Here is a 24,076-nt window from a genome sequence, read left to right on the forward strand (position 1 = left end):
TTTCTTTTTAAAAAAAATCTCATCTTATCTCTGCTGTGAAAACACAATACATTCAAGTCAAATTAGGCCTCTGCTTTGTGAAGACAGTTATTTCATCAAGGTTGCACCAACCCCGCTCAAAGTAAATTAAGCCAGCCGTCTGGATGTGCAGGCATGTGTGGAATCTGTGTAATTATCTTCTTGCTCTGAGGAACCTTGAATGATTGTTGGCGTAAATTGCAGTGATGCGCTACTTCTTCATTTTCTATGGAGTGGTTCTTGACCAACCAGGATTCAGCTGTTTTTTTCAGGCACTCTGCAAAGGATAAAAAAAACCTCTTCCCTTTACCTCTGTACATACACAGTGTCACCCTCAATTGCTTATTCCTACACATAACACTCACACACACAGCAAATATGGTCAAGGACATGTGGGACCTCTGAGAGACATTGTTGAGAGCTGATGGCCTTTCAAAAACAAACGCAGCACCAGGGATGCAGAGAGACAGGTCTGAAAGAAAGCTATCAGAAGGAGCAGCTGGATTGGTTGTGACAAGACACTGATGGGATAGAGAGGCTCCACGAATATAGAAAGCCCTGCCATCAGCAGTTCTGTGCCTTCAGGTAATGGGCAAATAACATGAATTCACTTCCTGGCTGATGCACTTACTGCGACTGTGTGGCACTGTGTGGCACTGTGAGTCCTGCGAGAGTGCTTTCTTTTGTCGCCTTGAAGGGCAATGAGGGTTAGCAAGGGGAAGCGGTCGCATCTGGTTGCACCACTCCTCCCAGCAGATAAACTTCCATTTTTGCCTGCCTCTGCTGCCTTGAATGTTTCTGCTGAGCATCCAAAATAGACGAGCGGAGGAGAAATTTTGTTCCTCGCCACACAAAACCAGCAGATATGAAATAGTTCCGATTCACTTTTACTCCCAACAGATGGAAGAGAGGCGCCTTTTTCCGATCTGCAGCTACCAGGCGAGCGTCACTCAATTACCCAGTGGCAGTTTTGTGACCTTGCACAAGATAGGAATGACCTCGCCAGCCTGCTGAGCTCGTCTTTTTCCTTTTTTTCCTCTCTTGTTTTTACAGGGGACGGCAAATCCTCCATCACAGCATGAGCAGATTAATGCCCTAAGTGCATGACCTCATGTTAGACATGAGGGTGACAGCGACCCAGTCTGCCATCTCTATATCAACGTCTTTTGTTTCATGATTGGAGAACCAAAAAAACATGAAACCTCCCTGATTCTAAAGAAAAAATCTCTTTTCATAATGCAAAAACAACCAATATGCTGCGTCGTTTACGATCTCTTTTGCAGAGAATAAAGCAGTGTTTAACACAGGCTTAAAGCCACTAACACAGATAATAAAAGATAAAGGCGAGATCATTTAACCATGCTAAATTCATGCAAGGAACTACATTTCCCCCATTTTATCTGTCAAGCTAAAACTAATTGTACAAAGTCAACAGAACATCAGATACATGGCAGTGTGGTTGCATATTAGCTCCATGCATGCATTATGTATGTTGCTTCTGGGTGTATATGGTAATAGAAAGAAAACTGTGTCACACCAAGCAGACTACACAGTAACACATTTCTCTTTTAAATGAATGTGAAATAGCAGCTACAGTAGATGCAACAGCATTCAACTGTTATTCAGCGCACCCAGTGTAATCTACTAGAACGCTCTTATTTAAATTTAAAGTAACTAAACTGATCAGGGACTATATTGGTTAGACCTGTTCACAGTGATGGTCCCTGAGATTGATTCCCTCCATGCATAACCTGAGATTCTCTGGTCAAAGGGAGGAATGCAATATGAATGAAATGGCATAGGTTTGATATCTGTGGTTTTCTGGTGTTGGTACCTGGAAAAACATGAACGTTTGGGAACAACTGACAGGAAGAACTCTGTATCTGCCTAAATTAAAAATTCAAGACTTTCTAGTATGCCATGAGGGTTTTTCAAACAAGTCACGTTCTAGACTCAGAGAGGGTATAAATGAATACAATCTGGAGCTACGGCAGAATGTTGGAATCAATGCAAAGTTGCTCTGAGTAATAACCTTAATCTCAGGGTGAAACTTTCTATCCCAGTGAGAGTACTCATTGGGAGGATGATAATGCCTCCATAATCACCATGAGCAGTCACTGAATGAAAATTATGTGAATCACACGCTATGGCAGTGGTTCCCAAAGTGGGGGGGCGCAGAGCCATGAATTAAAAATAAAGAATGTTTGGACACTGCTAACATAATGGAGAGGTTTTTGATGGGGCTCACACACAACGCAAAGCAGATGATGAAGCATCGCTAAATATGTTTCCAAACCAACTTCCTTCCAAGCCAAAGACTAGAAAATATGATGAAGCATCTTTTGCCTTTGGCTTCACCTGCACAACAGCGGTGCCAAGGTAGGTTTCCCCGACAGAATTAGTTTCCCCTGCGTCGGGAGCACAAATCACAGACAAACAGTATCCCACATTCTGGATTTTTAGTTCACAAACACTTCTTACAATGAAATTTTGGCGATGTTAGCGCTTTATACAGTAAAGTTACAGTGGGATACAAATAATATCAGGCTGATCCTGCCCCAGTTTGTTCAAATCACAGACAGACAGTATCCCACAGCTGTTTATGTTTTTAAACCCACTTTGCACAGAGAGGCATATTTTGAAAAATGTATTGATAGCAATGTTGAATATTATTACACAGGAAAAAAACATCTATATGTAAAATAATTACACCATAAAGATGGTTTGTTTAGTGGTTTATTTAACTGCAACCTGTAATTTATTGCAGTTTACTTTTATTTGTTTAATTGTCTGCAAAAGATTTGAGGTGTGAAATAAACGTCAATGGAGTTTTAAAGCAAAATATGGATGTGTGTGGTTGGAGGATGTGATTGTGGGGGCGCGGCGAAGATTTTCTTGCAAAACAAAGCGGGGCCTAGCAAAAAAAGTTTGGGAACCACTGCGCTATGGCCTTCACAGTCATCAGATCACAACTAAACTGAATACCTGAGGGAGATTTTGGAGCAGTACAATGACAATCATTAGTTTTCTGAGTCACATCCCATTCTTAATTAACAGGCTTTAATATGATGCTGTCTGTAATTCACTAATGCATCCCAAAAGTGTTCTATTGGGTTGAGGTCACGACTCTGTGCAGGCCAGTCAAGTTCTTCCACACCAAACACACTCATCCATGTCTTTATGGACCCTGCTTTGTGCACTGGTGTGCAGTCATGCTGGAACAAGAAGGGGGCCAGCCTTTGTGGTAGTACCACTAACAGCTGATCGTGGAATATTTAGTAGCAAGGAAATTATTCCTGAGAGCGACCCATTCTAGGTGACTGATTTTATACACCTGCGGACCTGAATTCAATGATTTGGATGGGTGACTGAATACTTTTTGCAACACGGTGTATGAGGCATTGATGTTTTCTCAGTTTCTTTTTGTTCTTATGCACATTTAGTGGAAAAACAACTAAAAGGTTTTTTGTTTTGTTTTGGTTTTTTTTCTGGAAAGTGATGTTCAGAAAACTCTGAATTAGATGATTATAGTTTTGTTTATAATCACTTACTAAATGAGTTTTCTCAGTCAGACCACATTAACGCTGTTTGATGCTCTTCATTTCTAACTCCCCCTCCTCACATTACTGCACAGCAAATGGCTTCAGGCAGCACCCGCATTAAACTATAATGCCTTGATGAGCAGTGACAGTGATTGGAGCACAGCCTCTGATTAAAACACACACTCACCTAACTGTCGACGGGCAGTGATATGAGCAGCAGCCATCATTGCTGTGCACTGTCTAATGAAGTACAGCTCCATATTTAATATGTCAGCATGCATGTGGGTCAATCGGAGACTGAAGTGTTGTGACGCTGAAATCAGTCTTGATACAGTAGCTTTCTGGTCGGCAGTACTACACTGACACCCTGAGGCCTCTGTGTCACTCTTCCACTACATGATAATGCTGAAGTCGTTCATAGAGCACAATTTCTGGTTGAAAACATGCACGTCTTACTTTAATGAAATGCAAAAATAGTGCAGTTTGAAAAAAATGCAACCATGCCTCAAAACATTTGACATAACAGAGAGCGCATTGCATTCGTGTGGTGTGATAAAGCATGCACCGAACTCGCTCTAAAGCGATGAAACAAATTAATTTAAAGGCAGAAAGTGGTGTTATCAACATTTTACAGAGCCTGCAGAACGTTGGCTCGGTGTGATATCATTTTCAGCTTCCTAGGGGAATATGCCACTGTTCATTTAATCTGTAGCTCCCTGTGACTCTTCTCTCAAAGAGGCAGAAAACAAAGGAGGCAGAGAGAAAGGAAAACACAACTCGTGTTTCATTAAATCAACAGGAAACCAGAAATCAATCAATGCATGCCATTTTTGCCATTTTCTTATCAACATACACAGAAATAGAAGAAGAGGCATCTTGCAAACTGACGGCTTAATATTCAGTTTGAGTGACAGGTTCGGCTGTTCGCACATATGTTTATGAATCCAATTAGGGTCGCGATTATTTGCTACCATTATGTCAACATTCAGTGTAAAGAATAGATCATTTTTCACCTGGAACTGAGTGGAATTACATAAAACGCTATAAGATCCCTTGTGGTTAAGATTTGATCATTTTGTTCACATCTAAGCGATAATAAACCTCAATCAAATGAAATTTCTTTCTTGTAAACCAATTGGCTTATGTGTAGTTTTCACAATATTTCAAAGACATCTCTGCTGAGTGACACAGGATGTGACAGCTGGCTGTGGAGCCCTCTGTGCTCCGCAGTGACACTCTGTCCACTCGCATCAATGGCACCGCCCCCCACTGCAGCCTGTCACTACTCTGCCTTTAACCACCTGCTCGAGGGTGAGCGAGTGTGTGGGTGGGGGTTGAAGCAGCAATGGCTTCACCTGTCTACGTCTGGCCACTTCTGCTGCCACCAAATCTCTGTTTTTATGGGTCACAATGTTGATAGCTCCTTTTTTTTCTTCTCGTCATTGGGTACAAAACCCCAAAAGGCTAGCAAGTGCTTCTCTTTCTACAAAGAGAAAGAAGCATGTTTATGAATGATATTTGATTCTGTATTAGCTCACAGTATCAAAGGATTAGGAAAAACTTTTAAGAGCCAATAAAAATATGGAAAGACTTCACTTTTTAATTACAGGTTTCAGGCATTGATTTATATGTCCTGTATGTATCTAGTTGAAAAATCTGTCGACAGTTTTGTTCTGTTTTTTTAAAGCCTGATAGAAGATGTATTGTTATTAAAGAGAGAGACGCAGTGGCCCTAACTAAAGTTTATACAATCTGCCAACAAAACTTCCGAAAACTCACTAATTAGGTATAAAAAAAAAATTAAAGGGAAAGTTTAAGTTTTTGAACTCTTGGGCCCTCAGGGTAAAACTCCAAACTCCAACATTTTTAATGTTCTCACCTCCGACAATATAAAGGCAGAAAGTCTAGATTTGTTTTCTTCTGCTATGAGTATCTATGCTAACATAAGCTAAGCTAACACCCACTGGCTCTAGCTTCATATTTAGTGTCTAATCTGAGTTCTACACAGAAAAGTAGCATTACTGTATATACTGTTACACTACTTTTTACAGTATGTAATGTACAAGCACTTTTAGGGTCTTATTGACCACTCAAAACACTTTATAAGTCACATTTTAACGTTCATATAACACTGTTCTGTACACTTTGAACACATCCATGACTTTAGAATCACCAATTAATAACAATTATGTCTTTGACATGACATGACAGCGCTAACCTCTGCACCACCACTACCCAGTATCATTCATATGTAGAACCTCATGTACATTTACACTTAGTGACTCATTTATAGAGTTTATAGCATTTTACTTAGGATTAACATAGTTATTAGTAACTAACAAGAGTAGTTAGTAACTAACAAGAGTAGTGTAGCTTTAAAATTTACATCCTTACCTGTAAAAACAAGTCACTGCAATTGCAAACTAAACCACATCTCACCTCTATCCCCTAAAACGGCAAAGAAAAGACTGGGTCAGAGAAAGCAGCGCATTACAACAGACTTCTCAATTTCGTCTCCGCTAATTGTTTTGATTTTGCAGTCTGTGCCCTTAATTTATTCACTATAACTGTTCATTTCATTTCTTAATTTTCAAATACAAGCAGATGTCTGATAAAATAGATCTCTGTGCTGCAAAGTGAACACATAGTGCAGACAGAGAAACACTGATTTGCTGCATGAAATCTGACACTCTTCTGACACTAATTTGGGGTTGCTTCACTCTAAAAAGTAATTCAGAGACTTAGTAAATATCACTATAAATATAAGTTAGATGAGCCTGATAAAATCTATGAATATCCTTTTAGTAATTATTTGAGTTTGAGAAGTTGAAATAAATGTCTAAAATATTAACGTATGTGTTTGTGTTAAATTAAGGTATTCATTTACATTTATCTCACACAAAAAAATTCAGTATGTGGTTCACAGAATACCTTCTTTGCATGTACTTAATATTTTTGTTTAAAATTGAATCAAAATATTTGAGAAACGGGTATCTATACTCATCAGTATCCTGTACTAAAATCATTAATTATTCAAATCAATATTATTTATTGTCAGCAACTACAACTGAAAAGTGTAAGTAAAACATGATCTCGTAGAGTAATTGAGTACCATGAGCCTTTTTCATTGTTTAGTTCATTTTGTTTTTTATATTCTGAGCTTTTGTGTTTGCTCTCCTGGTTTGCCATTTATCCTTCAAGTATGTAAGGCTTTGAGCTAAAAGGGGAAAGGCTCTTGTCTTTTTAGTGCTTGTTTATTTTGAGTTATTGCCATGTTTATGAAAATTAAATTTTCATTTGGAAAAATGTTTAACATGTGGTCATTTTTCATACATGTATTATGAAACACACAACTAGATATTAGTTTGTTTGGTTTTTTAGACTTAGACTTCCAGTGAAATACAATAACATTCATATTTGAATGTTAGGGGGTGATCATGGCTCAACAGTTGGCAGTTCGTCTTGTAATCAGAAGGTTGCCCCGGGCGCTGACAGTCTCGGTTGCCTACTGGTGGTGGTCAGAGGGCCCGGTGGCGCCAGTGTCCGGCAGCCTCGCCTCTGTCAGTGCGCCCCAGGGTGGCTGTGGCTACAATGTAGCTTGCCATCAGCAGTGTGTGAATGGGTGGATGACTGGATGTAGTGTAAAGCACTTTGGGGTCCATAGTGTCACGATCTGGTACAGGGATTCAAACGCAGAGCGGTAAGGTATCTCCAAGGTGTAGTTTATTTACAGTGCCAGTGCAATATATGTACAGTGAAGGGATCCAAAACTCCGGGGGAATCACAGGGTAACTCGCTCACGTCTTCTTCGCTCACACTCACACACGTTCCCGCAGCAGGGAGGTCGCAGGTCCCGGGGGGGGGGGAGATCTGAGGCAGACGAGAAGGCAGGTCACCAACTAATCACAAATCACGAATATGAAGCACAAGAGCTGTGAGAACACTAACGTTAGGGGTACAATCATCCAGCGATGAGAGGATCTGTGTTCCAGCCTCAAATAGTGCTCCCGGTGATGATGGGTGAGTGTTGTCAGGTGTGTGTGTGGGCCAAGGGCAGGAGCCCACAGTGAGCTCCGCCCAGGCAGAGAGGGAGAGAACAGAAACAGCAATTGTAGCCTTGTGGGGCCGACCGGGCAGGCACGGAGACCATGACAGTACCCCCCCCTCAACGGGAGCCTCCCGGTGACCCACCAGGCTTACCTGGATGCCTGCGGTGGAAGTCCCGGAGCATGGCCCCATCCAGGACAGCAGCTCGAGGCACCCAGGAGCGTTCCTCTATCCCGTAGCCCTCCCAGTCAACCAGGTACTGAAAACCCCGACCCCGGCGCCGGGAGTCCATGATGCGGGTGATATTGTAGACCAGCTGACCATCCACGAGCCGGGGGGGCGGCGGGGCCCTGGAGGGAGGGCACAACGGGCTGGAGAGCACCGGCTTGACCTGAGACACATGGAAGACATTGTGAATGCGCATGTTGCGCGGCAGCTTGAGGCGGACAGACACAGGGTTCACAACGGCTTCCACGGGAAAAGGGCCAATAAACTGAGGAGACAGCTTCTTTGTCTCAGTCCGTAGCGGCACAAAACGGGTAGCCAGCCATACCTGTTGACCGATGGTGTACACGGGGGCCGGTGTCCGGCGACGGTCAGCGAGGGTCTTGTTCCGCTCCTTAGTACGGAGTAGGGCAGCCCGAGTCGCCCGCCAGGCACGACGGCACCCGCGGAGGTGAGCCTGTACAGAAGGAACGGAGTGCTCACCTTCGATGGCCGGGAGCAAAGGCGGTTGATAGCCCAGGGACGCTTCGAAGGGAGACTTGCCCGTGGCGGAGGACGTGTGGCTGTTGTGGGCGTATTCGATCCATGGAAGCTGTTCACTCCAGGTCGATTGGTTGTGCGAAGCGACACAGCGGAGGGCAGCTTCCAGCTCCTGGTTGGCCCGCTCCGATTGCCCGTTACTCTGTGGATGGAAACCGGAAGACAGACTGACCTTGGCCCCCAGTGCGGAGCAGAACTCCCTCCAAACACGGGACGTGAATTGCGGCCCTCTATCCGAGACGATGTCCTCGGGGATCCCGTGAAGACGGAACACATGGGAGGTGAGGAGCCGGGCCGTCTCCAAGGCAGAGGGGAGCTTCGGGAGGGCGACGAAGTGTGCAGCTTTGGAGAAACGATCGATAATGGTAAGTATGGCGGTGTTACCAGCGGAGGGCGGCAGCCCCGTGACAAAGTCCAAAGAAACATGGGACCACGGTCGGGCTGGTGTAGGGAGAGGCTGCAGAAGACCCGGTGGAGGGCGGTTCGAAAGCTTATTCCGGGTGCAGGTCGAACAGGCCGCTACGTACTCCTTGGCATCCCTAGCCATAGCAGGCCACCAGAAGTAACGTCGGAGGAACGAGCAGGTGCGGAGGACCCCAGGATGGCATGAAAAGCGGGCGGTGTGAGCCCACTGGAGAACCTGAGAGCGGACGGCTGAAGGAACGAAGAGGCGACCAGGTGGACCAGTGCCAGGATCCGGTTCGGTCTCCTGCGCCTCTTGGATGAGCCCCTCGATCTCCCAGGAGATGGCTCCAATTACGCAGGCGGCCGGGAGGACAGGCTCAGGGTCCGAGTCCTCCCCAGTGATGGAGAATTGCCTGGACAGGGCGTCTGGCTTTACGTTCCGTGTTCCTGGCCTGTAGGTGATAGTGAAGTCAAAACGAGCAAAAAACAGCGCCCACCTGGCTTGCCGGGAATTGAGACGTCTAGCCGAGCGCAGGTACTCCAGATTCTTGTGATCCGTCCAGACGATGAATGGTTGTGCCGCTCCCTCCAACCAATGTCTCCACTCCTCCAGGGCCAGCTTGACGGCCAGAAGCTCCCGGTCCCCGATGTCATAGTTACACTCTGCTGGGGAGAGACGGCGAGAATAAAAGGCACACGGGTGCAGCTTACCGTCCAGCTGTTGAGACAGAACTGCCCCAACCCCGGAGTCCGACGCGTCCACCTCCACAACGAACTGCAGTGTAAGGTCCGGTTGCCGGAGTATGGGAGCAGTGGTGAACCTGTCCTTGAGCAGGGCGAAGGCTCGCTGAGCGGCAGAATCCCACTGGAAGGGAACTTTGGGAGAGGTGAGTTTAGTGAGAGGGAGAGCGATTCTGCTGAAATCGCGAATGAACCGTCTGTAAAAGTTGGCGAATCCCAAAAAACGTTGCACTTGGCGGCGATCAGGAGGAGTAGGCCATTCCACCACAGCCCGCACTTTCTCCGGATCAGTCCGCAAGTCCCCCTTCTCGATAATGTGGCCCAGAAAACTCACTTACGCCATGTGGAAATCGCACTTCTCCCCCTTCACAAAGAGCCGGTTCTCCAGAAGGCGTAGCAGGACCTGCCGGACATGGACCTTGTGCTCCTCGAGTGTCTTAGAAAAGATCAAGATGTCATCCAAGTACACAAATACACAACGGTTAACAAAATCACGAAGGACATCATTAACCATCGCCTGAAACACTGCGGGGGCGTTAGTCAGCCCAAACGGCATCACGAGATACTCAAAGTGGCCCCGATGCGTATTGAACGCGGTCTTCCACTCATCCCCCTCTCTGATGCGCACCAGGTGGTAAGTGTTGCGCAGATCCAGCTTGGTAAAGACGGTCATGCCTTGAAGCAGTTCAAAGGCGGAGGAAAGCAACGGCAAAGGGTATTTGTTCTTAACAGTGATCTGATTAAGGCCCCGAAAGTCAATACACGGCCGCAGCGAACCATCCTTCTTATCCACGAAAAAAAACCCCAGCCGCGACAGGGGAAGAGGAGGGGCGAATCAACCCTGCCGCCAGCGACTCCGAGATGTAACGCTCCATAGCATCCCTCTCAGGCCGGGAGAGGCTGTACAGGCGGCTAGACGGCAGCGGAGCTCCAGGAAGAAGATCGACGGCACAATCGTACGGGCGGTGCGGGGGAAGGGACCGCGCCCGATCCTTACAAAAAACATCCCGCAGATCATGATAAACCCGCGGAACCATCGAGAGGTCCGGGGCGTCTGACGGCGAGGCCGTGGGTGGGAGCGAAACGGGGGAAGCCGCAGCCCGGAGGCAGTTCATATGGCAGGCCACACTCCAACCTAGTACGGCACCCTTCTCCCAGTCGATATGCGGGTTGTGGAGGACAAGTGTAACCCACATAAAATGGGGGTACCACTTTAAGGACTGATATGAGGAGAGATGGACAGCCTGCCCAACCAATCGAAATGCACAGGTCCCAGTATGTTTTGACCAATGGGAGAGCAGCCTGCCGCTGTATGTCCCACCTACGTGCTCTGTGTTCGCTGCTATGTGTGGAGGTAGTCGCATGCTGGCAGGAGAAAAGAGAGACTGAAGCTTTTGAGCTGGAAAAAAGTATTAGATATAAGTTGCAACCAACTGTGTTGCACATAAGTTCACTGGTTATCAGCTACCTTTCATGTTAAAAGTAGCCACAGTGAGTAAGCAGGCAAATGCTGCATTTTTCTGGTGACTTTAAAAAGTACCGCGTGGAGCTAAACTGTTAGCCTTTGTTAGCTCTGGTTGCTATCAACTGCCTGGAAGTTCATCTCAATCTGCTTCCAGAAGTAAGGTAACACTTGAAGCGCAACTTATGTTTATTTTTCCTTCATGTCGTATTACGGTTATTAAAGAGAAAACATGTCCTGTTACGTTATTTAGAGCCCTGCATTTTCCGACCGAGAGACACTATGCCATTGTCTTCGGCCGTGATGCGCTGAGATCGGTGAGCACATGTTGTATGTCTCAGTTAGTTCATGTCTGTTTCACATTTTATCGTTGAGAAACTGAATTAATCTCAATTGTTTGATCAATAATTGCCGCATATGCGACATATATGCATATGCACTGACTTTACTTGGTTTAATGCATAGTTTATGTAAGAGAGATGTTTTATTTTTGCAAAATTGAGTATTTTTATTGCAAATTTATGTTGAATGTGATTTAAACAAAATCCTAAGTTGTGAATTATAGCTAGAACAGCATAATTAATATTTGAATTGCTCTTCTGACCCTGTCTGTTGACAGGTCAGGTTTTTTTTGTATGCTGAATTGTTCCTGAGGTGGATTCCTCCGGTGAAATAGATGGCGAGCCTTCCCACCTGGACTTAGAGAGACTGAGATTCGCTTCTTTTCCACTTGATGATCTGCTGCACCTTGCGGTGTGGTAGGACTGTATCACTCACACTTTCACGCACAGCTGGTTATACATAAGACCACTGACTGACATTCTTTCATCCCTATTTTCTTTCACACCCTGGGAATTTTTTGGACTTTACCCCTTGGACATTTTTTATTTGGGACTTTAAATAATGAGCTGTTGTGTAGAGCATTCTCCACATGTGAAAAGAGTGTGAAATTTTCATTTGAATGTGCATTGGATTTGTGTAATCTGTTTCTATAAGAGTTAAGGAGTCAGGTTACTAGGGTGCACCCGAGCATTGAAACCCGAGCATTGAAACCCGAGCATTGAAACCCGAGCATTGAAACCCGAGCACTGAAAACCAAAAATAACACTTGGCCAAGTCATTGCTTTAGTAGTTTGTGTTTTACTTTTCTTTTAATTTTTGTAAGTTTCCTTTCTACCATTGTAAAGTGTCTTTAACCTGTGCTTGTCAACCTTATGGTTTATGTCACTAAAGTTGGCTGGTTCTTTTGAGTTACATTCTTGTCTCTGTGTCTCATTTGAACACACCCCTGTGCTCCTATAGTCGAGCCTATTGGCCCATTGATATATTCTTTTCAACAATTCCCCTTACTGTGTTACACAAGCCAGGGGTGACCCAGAACCAGCGGAGTGAGAGGAGCCTTAAACGAAAAAAAACAAATCCTTTCTGCGTGATTGCCCGAGAGAGATAATGAAAGGAATTCAGAAACATGAGTGATGTCAGGCAGGCGCTGGCCCGACAGTGCGTGAACGCGGAGGGGGCGTGACAGAGGCTCCAAGGCGATGTTCAGTTTGGCGGCGAGTGAGGTGTCAATAAAGTTCTGCTCAGCCCCAGAGTCAATGAGAACGGAGAGAGAATGAGAAACAGTCCGAACACGCAGAGTAGCCGGCAAAAGAAGTCTGGGGAGAGGGCTTTCACTCGACAGATCGCCCACCAGCACCCTCACGATCACTGGTGAGCGCGCCCTTTTGCCAGCGTTGGGCAGGAGGAGACAGAGTGGCCTTTACGGCTGCAATAAACGCACTCACCGGAGGCAAGACGGCGCTGGCGCTCCGCGGGCGACAGCCGTGAGCGCCCAAGCTGCATGGGCTCTTCCCCATCCCCGGTGTTGGCGTCACACGACCCATGGGCTGCAGTAGGGGTCCCACAAAAGTCCAGCGGGGCATGCCCCGAACGCGCGCGTGCGCTCCGATGTGCGCGCACCTGATCGTCCACCCGCATACACAAAACCAGAAGCGCATCCAGGGAGGAAGGCAGTTCACGGAGCATTAGTTCATTCTTTATTTCCTCATTAATATTAGTGAGCAATGCACTTTTAAGGGCCTCTTCCCCCCATTTCGCCTGTTCAGCCAAGGTAGAAAAGTCAATAGAAAAATCAGCCATGCTGCGTTTACCTTGTTTAAGCGCAAGCAAGCGCTGGCCGGCGGTGGCAGTTGTGACTTTCCTGTCAAACACACCTTTAAACTTAGTAAGAAAGTCAGAAAAGGTGATGTCCGGCTCCGCCTGAAGCGCAGCTTGAGCCCAGGTTAGAGCATGGTCCTGGAGTAACTGGACGATATAAGCGATTTTCGCACCATCAGTAGAAAAGGCTTGCGGTTGCTGGCGAAACTGAAGGGCACACTGAGTGAGGAAACCAGCACATTTATCAGTCTCTCCCGTGAAAGCCCTGGGAGTGGGGAGGAATCTGTCAACGTGAACAGGTGAGGGAGCAGGTGGCGCGACACTTACTGCTGGAGCTGGCGCCTCCGACGGAGGAGCGGCGACCAGTGGAGCGGCCGGTAGCGGTGTTAGCCGGGCCACGGCCTGTGTGAGGTTCGCGAGCTCTGCTCGAAGGTGAATGAACATCTGCTCGTGGCGTGCCAGCATCGCGGCCAAAGTGGCGAGGGTGGGAGTCGAGACCGCTGGATCTGCTGAATCCATTTCCGTGGCTGGATGATTCTGTCACGATCTGGTACAGGGATTCAAACGCAGAGCGGTAAGGTATCTCCAAGGTGTAGTTTATTTACAGTGCCAGTGCAATATATGTACAGTGAAGGGATCCAAAACTCCGGGGGAATCACAGGGTAACTCGCTCACGTCTTCTTCGCTCACACTCACACACGTTCCCGCAGCAGGGAGGTCGCAGGTCCCGGGGGGGGGGGGAGATCTGAGGCAGACGAGAAGGCAGGTCACCAACTAATCACAAATCACGAATATGAAGCACAAGAGCTGTGAGAACACTAACGTTAGGGGTACAATCATCCAGCGACGAGAGGATCTGTGTTCCAGCCTCAAATAGTGCTCCCGGTGATGATGGGTGAGTGTTGTCAGGTGTGTGTGTGGGCCAAGGGCAGGAGCCCACAGTGAGCTCCGCCCAGGCAGAGAGGGAGAGAACAGAAACAGCAATTGTAGCCTTGTGGGGCCGACCGGGCAGGCACGGAGACCATGACACATAGGGACTAAATACAGGCCATTTACCATATTTAATATTAAGTACAATTTTGATTACGTTCAGTTTACAATATTAAGTAAATGGAACAAAATTTTGGATTAACTGACCATCTATATTTCAGTTACATTGACCAAGTGTCATGGTCCTGGGCCATGTGGGCCCAGTATTCGCAGTTTTGTGTGTTTTGTATTTCATTCCCTAGTCATGCCTTGGATTATTTAGTTAAGATGGTCCTTATTTGATTACCTTCTGTGTGCCCCTGTGTATCTGTGAGCCCTCGTCTCTCCTTGTGTTTATTTCTATGTTTTCCCAGCCCGTTATGTCTGTGTTCTCCCCGTGCTCTCTCTCCTCCTGTTTGAACCTCTGTACTTCCTGTTTTACTTTGACAGTCTCCCGTCAGTGTTGTTTACTCCTGCCATGTCTTGTTATGTTCATCTGTGTCAGCTGTGTTCCCATATGTGGCCACTTCCCCTGATCATCCCTCTTGTGTATTTAGTCTCTGTGTTTCATGTAGTCTGTGTCGCGTCGTCTGTGTTACCACCCCCTGTGTTCCGGATCGCCAGCCATAGCTTTTCCTTAGTTTATGTCCAGTTTAGGTTTCTGTTTGAACTATTACTCTTATGCTGCCCTCACTCTGTTTTGTTCCTTTCATCAGCCAGAATAAAAGGCTCGCTTTTGTTTTACTCCACTCCTGCATCCTCGCTTGTGTTCGCTCCTGGGTCCACCACACACATTTCCGCACGGTCTGCCTCCGCAGACCGTGACAGACCAAGCATGTCAGTGTTATTTACTCAATTTTTTCATGTTTGTGTAACAACTACAATTATTCATTTCAACTTAATATGTTTAAGTTATTTTAGTTATACAATTGATCAATTATATTTAACAGATTTGACTGGTTTCCAATCTACTCAATATTTTTCAGTGTAAAAGTGTTGCCTCAAAAATCTTAAGTAAATGTCAGTTTTATTTTTTAGAGTGTAAATCAAAATGTGTCCTGCTTCATGGTCATGGTCAAAACCGAACGTGAAACTCAACACAAGATACAGATAACAGTCACCAAATTAAAATGGGAAGTGAGATATAACTAAACATGGGAGCGTTGAAAGATAAAGGAATCATTAGTAACTTAACAGAAGGCTCAAATAAGAGGAATAGAAAATAAACCTGTCATGATCCAGCTGTGTGCAGGCAGGAATTAGACCCAAACGCAATTCACCAAAACGGGGACTTAACTCAAAACATAGCTTTATTAACAGAACGGACGAGGCGATACAGAAATCAGTACAAAGCTAAACTGGGAAAACTAAACTCACTGGGAAAGTCACACAGCTAAGAGGGAGAACGCGACACCGAGCTGAGGGAGACTCGGACATAAGTACACAGGGGGTAAACGAGGGAAGTGGGGGCACACGGGGAACACAGGTGACACTGATAATTATAACGAGACATGGCAGGATAAAACACAACACTGACGCACACTGACGGGAGACTGTCAAAGTAAAACAGGAAGTACACAGAGGTGCAGACAGGAAGGGAGGAGAGAACACAGGGAGAGCTCAGACATAATGGGCTGGGGAAAACATGGAAGAAAACATGAGGGGCACGAGGCATGGGGGAGGACACAGGGTAAAGACATGAGGGGAGTTCTAATAAACTAAACTGAACAAGGTAGGAACCAAAGCATAAATAGAGAACAAAATACAAAAACACAAGAGACCTTAGAACGCTGGGTCAAAATGACCCAGAACCATGACAAAACCATAATAAAATCTATACAAAACTTAATGAAAAAATAGCTCTATATACTAAATACTGATTTAGTTTCAAAACAAACAAAACTCAAACATGAACCATTCTCAAAATCAAAAGGCATAATGAATTTAAAAAACAGACATGACACTATCCACCTGACATCTATTTACATTTAAGTGTCTGCTGCTGTGGCCGTCTTTTATATACAGTCTATGCAAATCCAAGCGGTCAAAAAGAAGAACAAAGAAATCAATGCAGCTTTTATGTCTACAACATATACTAAAACATCTGATTATAAAACAGCTATTAATATTTTTACATTATCGATCATCAGAGCCAACAGCACACCACCCCCTTGTTTCTGTGTGAAGACTGCAGCGCACGATGGTGATTAAATTACAGCAGTTATCTTTATCATTGTCACAGCTGGGGACACATATTCATCACAAGATTAAATCAACTGGAATACTGATCTAACTGTGAAGAGATCAGTGTGCTGTGCTGTCTGACACACGCTGAGAATCAGATGCTGTGAGATAAAAAGCATAAAATGAAGCGACTTATTTGTGTAATAAACTGGGACGTTTTGAAAGCTGATTTGATTTTCTGTTACTGTTTAAATGTTTAAATCTCTAAGAAATAACAGGAAAAACTGTCAAAGAGAATGGTCTGTGTTTTTTTTGTATTGCACTTTTCAGCTGTGCCCTTATGTGGATTTAATGGTAGCTGGTTTCTTTTAACTGCAGTTTTGTGCATGAGCCCAGTCAAATAAACTGACTGTGTAGGGGCACATGTGGAATTTTGATTCAATATCGTGTGGAAATAATATCGCCCACCCTGTCTTAGGAGTTACTATTACATATAAAATGCTTCCAGTGTTTACCGCAGGCAGGGAAAATCAGTTTTAATCCAAGCACACAGAGATTACGTTTCAAGAGCACCTTTGGGTTGCTGCAAGTACGACTTGGACCGACGCTCTCATATGTAAAAGTTTCCAATGCACGTACAAAGAAAAAGGTGCAGTTGGCAGAACAACGTCAAAGGTTCTGTGAGAGTTTCATTGCTTGGGTAATATTATTTGGAAATCAACCAAAGCGATCTAATAAAGGTGAGTAACAATGTTTCCCCTGAATCACAGAACTCCCAGGCAAACATGTCCTGCAGTATATTAAATTCCAAACTTTTCCATTTACAAAATGGGAGTAGAAACACCAAGTAAGAGCTCCAGGGACACAAGAGAGCAGCTTAGAAAGAGCGAAACAGCAATAATAATAAAGAAAACACGATTACCTGGATTTTCTTTACTTCATTGCTGAGATATAGAAGGCAGTTGTAGTTCAACACAAATTTCAATTAACACTATATTCTTTTGTGCTTCTTCCCGAGGAAGTCGGGATTTCAGATTTTGCAATTTCACACTTTACTAATTTAAAAAAAGAAATTCATGAAATCTCATTTCCTAATCTAACACCCTCCATCATTCTTATCTCGCTGACAATAAGAAAAGATTATATGGTGCCAAATCATATGCCAAAAATAGAAAACTAGGAGATTCGATTTTCTCTTAGAGTTCCACAAATGACTTTAAATGTGGAATGCTTTGATAGATTAAATAGTTTACAACGGAGCCAGTTAGGAAAACACATAAAAAGTAAAGCTAAGAGATAATAGAAATACCCCATGCACTATATTTCATTTATTTTAAAGCTATACATACTTGGGTTTTTCCCAAAGCTTTAAGCATAAATCCACAGGAAATAAAGCAGAAGCAGCATGTAAGAAATAATAAATAATATACCTTTAATGGTCTTTAAATATGAAAATGACATCTCTGGATAATGAATTCCTTTACTTTTAGGTACTGTAAGTATATTTGAATATTTGGACTTATGATACCAGCAGGTGGATATTTTAAAAGTCTGTGCTAAAATTCACAGTACAATTAAAGTTCCTTTAATTGTCAGTTTTTGCACGTGAAGTTGATGGACCATGACAACTCATTTGATTATATGACATTAGAACAGAGGCCTAAAATGATGAGGCATTGCATTTTGATGCAAAACATCTTTAGTGATGGAGGTTTATATAAGTGATCAAGCTATTTGTTGGAGGGAATTTGGCCCAAGCATGTGCTGTGTGGACTTGAAGGGCACATGAGCGCATCTCTGAGGGTGCTTCTGTGATATCGGTTGTTCTCCTTGTTGTTATGACCTCTTCAGTCCCCTTAAAACTGCAGCAACCACTTGGAACGCATCGCACTGGACTCTCATTTCATTCTTGCTAACCTCTTTTACAGGCCCACTCATTTCTTAAAAATTGGAGGGATGAAAACCTCTTATTATAAAGCCCTTTGCAATCAATAAAGGGTGGAGATGCTTCCCTTATTGAAATATGCCTCCTCTTAGGTGAGGTGTTTCATGCATGGCCTATTGGGAGGAGATCACGGGGCAGACCCAGCTGAAATTATGTTTCAGCTGTCTTGGGAACCGCTTTGTGTCCCCCTGGATGTGGTGCCTGGGAAGAAGCCTGGTTTGGTTTGTGCATTTCTGCTGCTGACCCAGATAAGCTGAGGGACATGCATAGATAGGTGGATGGATTTGTTCACAGTCTTGTCCTTTTCTGTAAAAAAAATCTCAGTTGTATTATTACAAAGTGCAGATCTGCTTGTTATATCAGCATATGACTTTTATATTTCAAATAGTGTGAATGTGAAATATGAAGGAAAATGTAAAAATCATACAAACTACTTCAGGTCATTACTAAAATATTTTGCTGAGACATATTAACACTACAGCTCCCTACAGGCTTCCAGCAGTTTGTAATCTGCATCAACTAGCTGCTCGCTGTTGATCTGAAATGAGAAGAGGAGTGAAAGCAGAGACCTGGAATGGCGCTGACTTTCCTGTGTGGATCTCCACATCAGTTTTTCTTTTCCTTCCTGTGTCACCGGCTTGGTCAGTAATCAGTTTGTTATTAAAAAAAGAGAGAGAGAGAAAAGCACTTGCCTTTTTATGTGCAGACTTGCTGCACAGCAGGACATTCATGAGCCCAGCGACAGTGACCTGCTGCCTCTGCGGAGCTGCAGGAGAGTAAGAGCTTGGTCTCACACAGCGACAGAAAATAATCTGTTCCACAAAGCTAGAATGTCATCACATTTCAGGAGCAAGCGGCTTAAATGTCTTGTATGATTAGCTGACTACTGCTGTGTCTTCCTCTTTCCTTTTTGCATTTGCATGCATGTTATATCCATGTGTTTTTGTTTTTTTCCCACACATGCAGCATATAGACATCATAAAGAACTCCAGATGTCCAAACACTGGGAGTGAACACCACCAAAACATCTAAATCTGTAAGATGCTTAACGCCCACACAACACCTGTGCGTTTATTTTGTGGCTCAGCCAATCTGCTAGCTCAGTTCCTCCGACAAACATCATCTATGTAAGGAGATGTAAAGGTGTGTATGCCTCTCTGTCTCTCTCACGCACTGTTTGCCTCATTCTGTTCAACACAGTGTGGCAAACCTTCTCTTTGACTTAATCCTGATTCATCTGTCTTCTTCTGCATATGAGCGATATGCAGCTTGCTTTTGTTAGAGCGCTGTCCTCTGGCTGTAAGAGAAAAAAAAACAGATTTATTCTTTACTGCCTGAAAGTACAAAGCAAAACATACAAACTGCACAAAGCACAAAGAGCCTAAAGCGTCAGACTGGCTGCTTTTATCATGAAAAGGCTGCTGCTGGACTCCAGCAAACAGACTGCAGATACACTTATTATTATGGATGGCAACACTGCCAAAGAACAACTTATTTGTTTCTAATTTGTCTTCAGTTTTCGGTGGAGTACAAGAACGATCATTGTCTTTGTCTGCAAAACTTGAAGTAATCAAGTCATTCAGAATCTGTTTCAGGTCATGTGTTATGCCCTTGCTTGTTGCTACGATAAGTCAGAAGATCAATTTTACTTGTGCCAGGAAAGGCTGAAAACCATCACCAAGTGGCGCGAACCATTATGTAGTGTCAAGTGGGTACATTAGAAAAAATAAGCTCATAGCTTAAGGTTCATATCACCGTCCAGTCCTGTTAAAGCTTAAGGACACGTCCATTTAAGTTTGACTCTCTTGTTCAATGACTTCATTTCCCAGATGACTTTGTGTCATCTTTAGTTTCCAGAATTACTGAAAAAACAATTTCATTTGGCAAAATGTCTTAATTCTCCACCACCCCTCCTGTAATATATTTGATCTTTAAATCAATTAAATGTTTACATAAAGTGGAAAAAAGGGAAAAGTCATGCTAACGTACACAAATAAAAAGATTTAAGTATATTTTGTGAATATTTCACAATAGCTGTATAACTTTCAGGAACCAGTATATTTAAGGCTGGCTCCAAAAACAAGTCAGTTCCCATAGTTTTCATCAGTTTACATCATGTTCACAGTCTGATACACAGGTTTTTAGCCTCTGTGGATAGTTTACACCTTTATAACAACTGTGTGGTGCATGATTTGTTTCATATCCTGACACTACAGCCTCCTTGTCCATTAGTATATTACTGTTTGCCACTGATTTCAGGGTTTACCATTAGGTCATAGTACCTGGTACCGGGTACTTTTTTAGTCTGACAAAAAGCCACAGAACGAGCAGCAGGTATATTCTTGCCTCGACGTCCACCTTTGTTGTAGCGTTCGTGTCGCATATTAATTACATTGCGGGACAAGCATTGCTATGATGACAAGCACATACTGGGTTGTAATGGAAATGGAATGGAAAAGGGACTAAACACACTGAACTGGACTTTTTCATCATGGTGGTCCTTCTAACGCCTTTTGAAGCATTTTTCATTTAATTATCTCACGAATAATATTACTCACTGTTTGGTAAAGCTGTGCAAGAAGTCTGTGCTTCAGTTTTTGTGACTTTCATTATTTCATAAATCTTTTGCTTAGCGATAATTAGCATATATATATATATGTGTGTGTTTGTATACATTTTATAAAGACTGCCTGTTAGCAAAGCTTGCTAGCCTGTGCTGATAACTCATTATTTAATATTCTTGTCCAAATATTGTCATTTCTGGCTCCAAAACACTGACATGGCAATGGTGCTAATGCTAAGGCTACGAAATGTGAAATCCAAAGATGACATCACAGTGGCTTCAGTATCTCCATCTTTTAGTTACAGTTTATGGCTTACAGTTATAGTTAGGTGAGAAAATAACAAAGTAGGTTCAGTTTTTACAATTTCTGGCAGGACTAAATAACAAATAAACTACCTCTTTACCTTTAAGTTTTAATAAATCTTCATAAACCCATGAATGGAAACATGTCTCTAAGCTAAAAGAGCCTGTTGGCTGCTAAACCTTTATTTTGGAGGTCATGATACAAACTCAGATTGTGCTGTATCTGATAACATCATCTTATTCTGTGCTCTCCCCTCACACCTAGATAGATGCTTTGTTTTGTTTACTATAGCACAGCTGTGATGAACAGTTAAGTAATGGATAACAACACAAGTATTTTTTTTCAGTGTTTGGAGTTGTTGTTAAACAGCTTGGCCACAGTGCCAGAATCACTGCAGAGAGATGTCGTCTGAAGGCTTTATTCACAGTAAACATGCAGAAAGCTCGTAGCTCGCGGTGAACATGCCGCCACACTTTCAGCCCATCTGAAAAGGTCGAAAAAAGGCAGAAAACAATCTGCTGCAGAGACAGACACAATCAAAACAATTGAAATGTACTTTTCACATCTTCTCGACTGCAACACTATAGGCAACATTCAAGTTTTTATACAGCACCCTATCCGTTGCTTTTACACCCGTTACGTGTCTTGGATCCACAGCTACAGCCAACAGAACATTCTTGCTGTGAAGTAACACAAAGACTGAAATATATTTAGACAACTTCAGCTTTATGATTTGAATTACATCAAATCATAGTCACAACCGCTTTGTTTAATGGTTCATAAATACAAATGTTTAATCGGCCAATCACATGGCAAGAACCTCATGCATTTAGGTGTGTAAACATGGTCAGACGATGTGCTGAAGCTCAATGGGGAAGAAATGTGGTTTTGAATGTGGCATGGTTGTTGATATCAGACGGATTGATCTGAGTATGTCAGAAACTGCTGAGCTGCAGGAATTTTCCAGCACAACCATCTCTAGGGTTTACTAAGAAGGGTCCGCAAAATAGAAAACGTCCAGTGAGCAGCAGTTCAGTGGGGAAAATGCCTTGTTCAGGCCAGAGGTCGAAGGATCACAGACAGACTGCTTTGAGCTGATAGGAAGGCAGCAGTAACTCAAATATCCACTCATTATAACCAAGGTATGCAGAAGAGCATTTCTGAACGCACAACACCATGAGCCTCCTACAGCAACAGGAGACCACATCAGGTGCCAGAGAACAGCACAGACTTTAGAGAAAAGAAGAATTTAGAAGGGAACAAGAAAGCATGGATCCATCCTGCCTTGTATAGCATCACTGATCCAAGCTGCTACTGCTGCTGGTGTAATGATGTGGGGGATATTTTCTTGGCACCCTTTGAGCCCCTTTGTACCAACTGAACATTGTTTAAACATCGCAGCCTGCCTGAGTATTGTTGCTGACCATTTATGAGATAGCTGCTTTCGGGCAGGATGAAGCACAGATTGGCTTGTTGAACAGGACAGTGAGTTCATTGTGCTCAAATTGGCTCCACAGTCACCAGATCTCAATCTAATAGAGTGGAATTAACATCATGGATGTTCAGCCAGAAAATCTGCAGCAACTGTGCGACGCTGTCGTATCAACATGGACCAAAACGTGTGAGGAATGTTTCTAGCACCTTGTTTTTCTAACATAACATGACTTAAACAGGAGGCTATACATTTATTGTGGAATATTTCCAGCTGTGGATTAACCCACGTGTGGTGTTCTGGCCTGTCTTGAACCAATTAATTTATATTTCCCTAGAGCCAGAGCTGTGAGAGATTTTGTACCAGTTTAACTTGTTTTCCTTTAGCTGTAGTTCAGCCTGCAATGTCCAACTGTTTTGTGTTGCTTTATTTATGTAAATTATCAATATAAGCATAAAAAATAGACACAAAGTAAAAGAATGGCATTTAAAAATGATCAGGTCATCACTAGTTTGATTGGAGGTGAGGTTCTAAACAGAGTTTTTGTTATTATAGGTCATGTGGTCTTACACATACACAGCGACATTGTTAACAACAAGCAGAGGGCAAAGTCTGTATACATGTCCACATATTTACAGTGCATGCATTCTTGTTAGTGTGCATGCAGCTGTGTGTCTCTCGTGCAGAGAGGAGGGCGTCAAGTTTACACAATCTGACAAGCAAATCTATGGCCGAGGAAAAAAAACAACAAAAAAAACACCCAGCCACTGGAGTAGAGGTCTGAAGCCTCAGAATTCAAAAAGATAAGTCTTCTATAAAATGCATCACAGATATGACATATCTGGGTCTCCACCAGCGTGGAAAAATTGTCTCAAGCTCGTACAAATGAAGTCACAACAACTCGCTGTCGTATTTCTGCTCCGTGCCGGCGTTGTTGAGTCACTTCTGTTCAAGGATTTCAGGTTTAAATTAGTCAAGCTGCTCCTGCTGTGCTGGATGGTTTCACAAACACACATTAGGACTATTTCTAGGCGTTCAGTCTCACTTTAAGCAACATACAGTGCCTGAGTCTATCTGCTTCACATGTCAAAGACTTTCTCTTTTTACCGTCATTTAAAAATTCTCCAATTTTAAAACAGTCACCCACATGTACAATCACAAACAAGCGTGCGTTGTTACGTAAATGCACTCTGCACTGGTGCCACTGGAATCGCTGCACCAGCATGTGCGTGCATATTCTGAGAAAGACATATTTGGGTTATTCAGGGGTTTGAATTTATGCTCAAAATCAGAGCTGGAAACATGATTTACAAGACAATTTTAACCTCAGTTAGACATCACACACTTTTGAGTCAGTCACAGTGTGTGGAGGGTGTCTCTCTCTCTGATTAGGCATCCAACATGTGGAGCAATTTACTTTTTTATTTTAGGAATGTTTTTAGGAAATGCAGTTCTGTAGTTTTGTTGGTCAGTTAAAGAAATAAAGTGTGGCTTTTGCATAGTAAAAACCCAGCTAAAATACACACACACTCAGAAAGA

General features: G+C 43.5%; 1 long non-coding RNA gene across 1 annotated transcript; it reads left to right on the forward strand.

Moving 5' to 3' along the window:
- Positions 1 to 10,881: 10,881 nt before the first annotated feature.
- Positions 10,882 to 12,234, forward strand: LOC146642466 (uncharacterized). The gene is made up of 2 exons (XR_014909625.1): positions 10,882 to 11,297; positions 11,600 to 12,234. It is a non-coding gene; the product is annotated as an uncharacterized LOC146642466 (long non-coding RNA).
- Positions 12,235 to 24,076: the final 11,842 nt, after the last annotated feature.

Source organism: Rhamphochromis longiceps, linkage group LG23 (genome assembly GCF_057381845.1).
Source record: "Rhamphochromis longiceps isolate RC_006_pf linkage group LG23, R_longiceps_female_GT1.1, whole genome shotgun sequence".
Classification (NCBI taxonomy): domain Eukaryota; kingdom Metazoa; phylum Chordata; class Actinopteri; order Cichliformes; family Cichlidae; genus Rhamphochromis; species Rhamphochromis longiceps.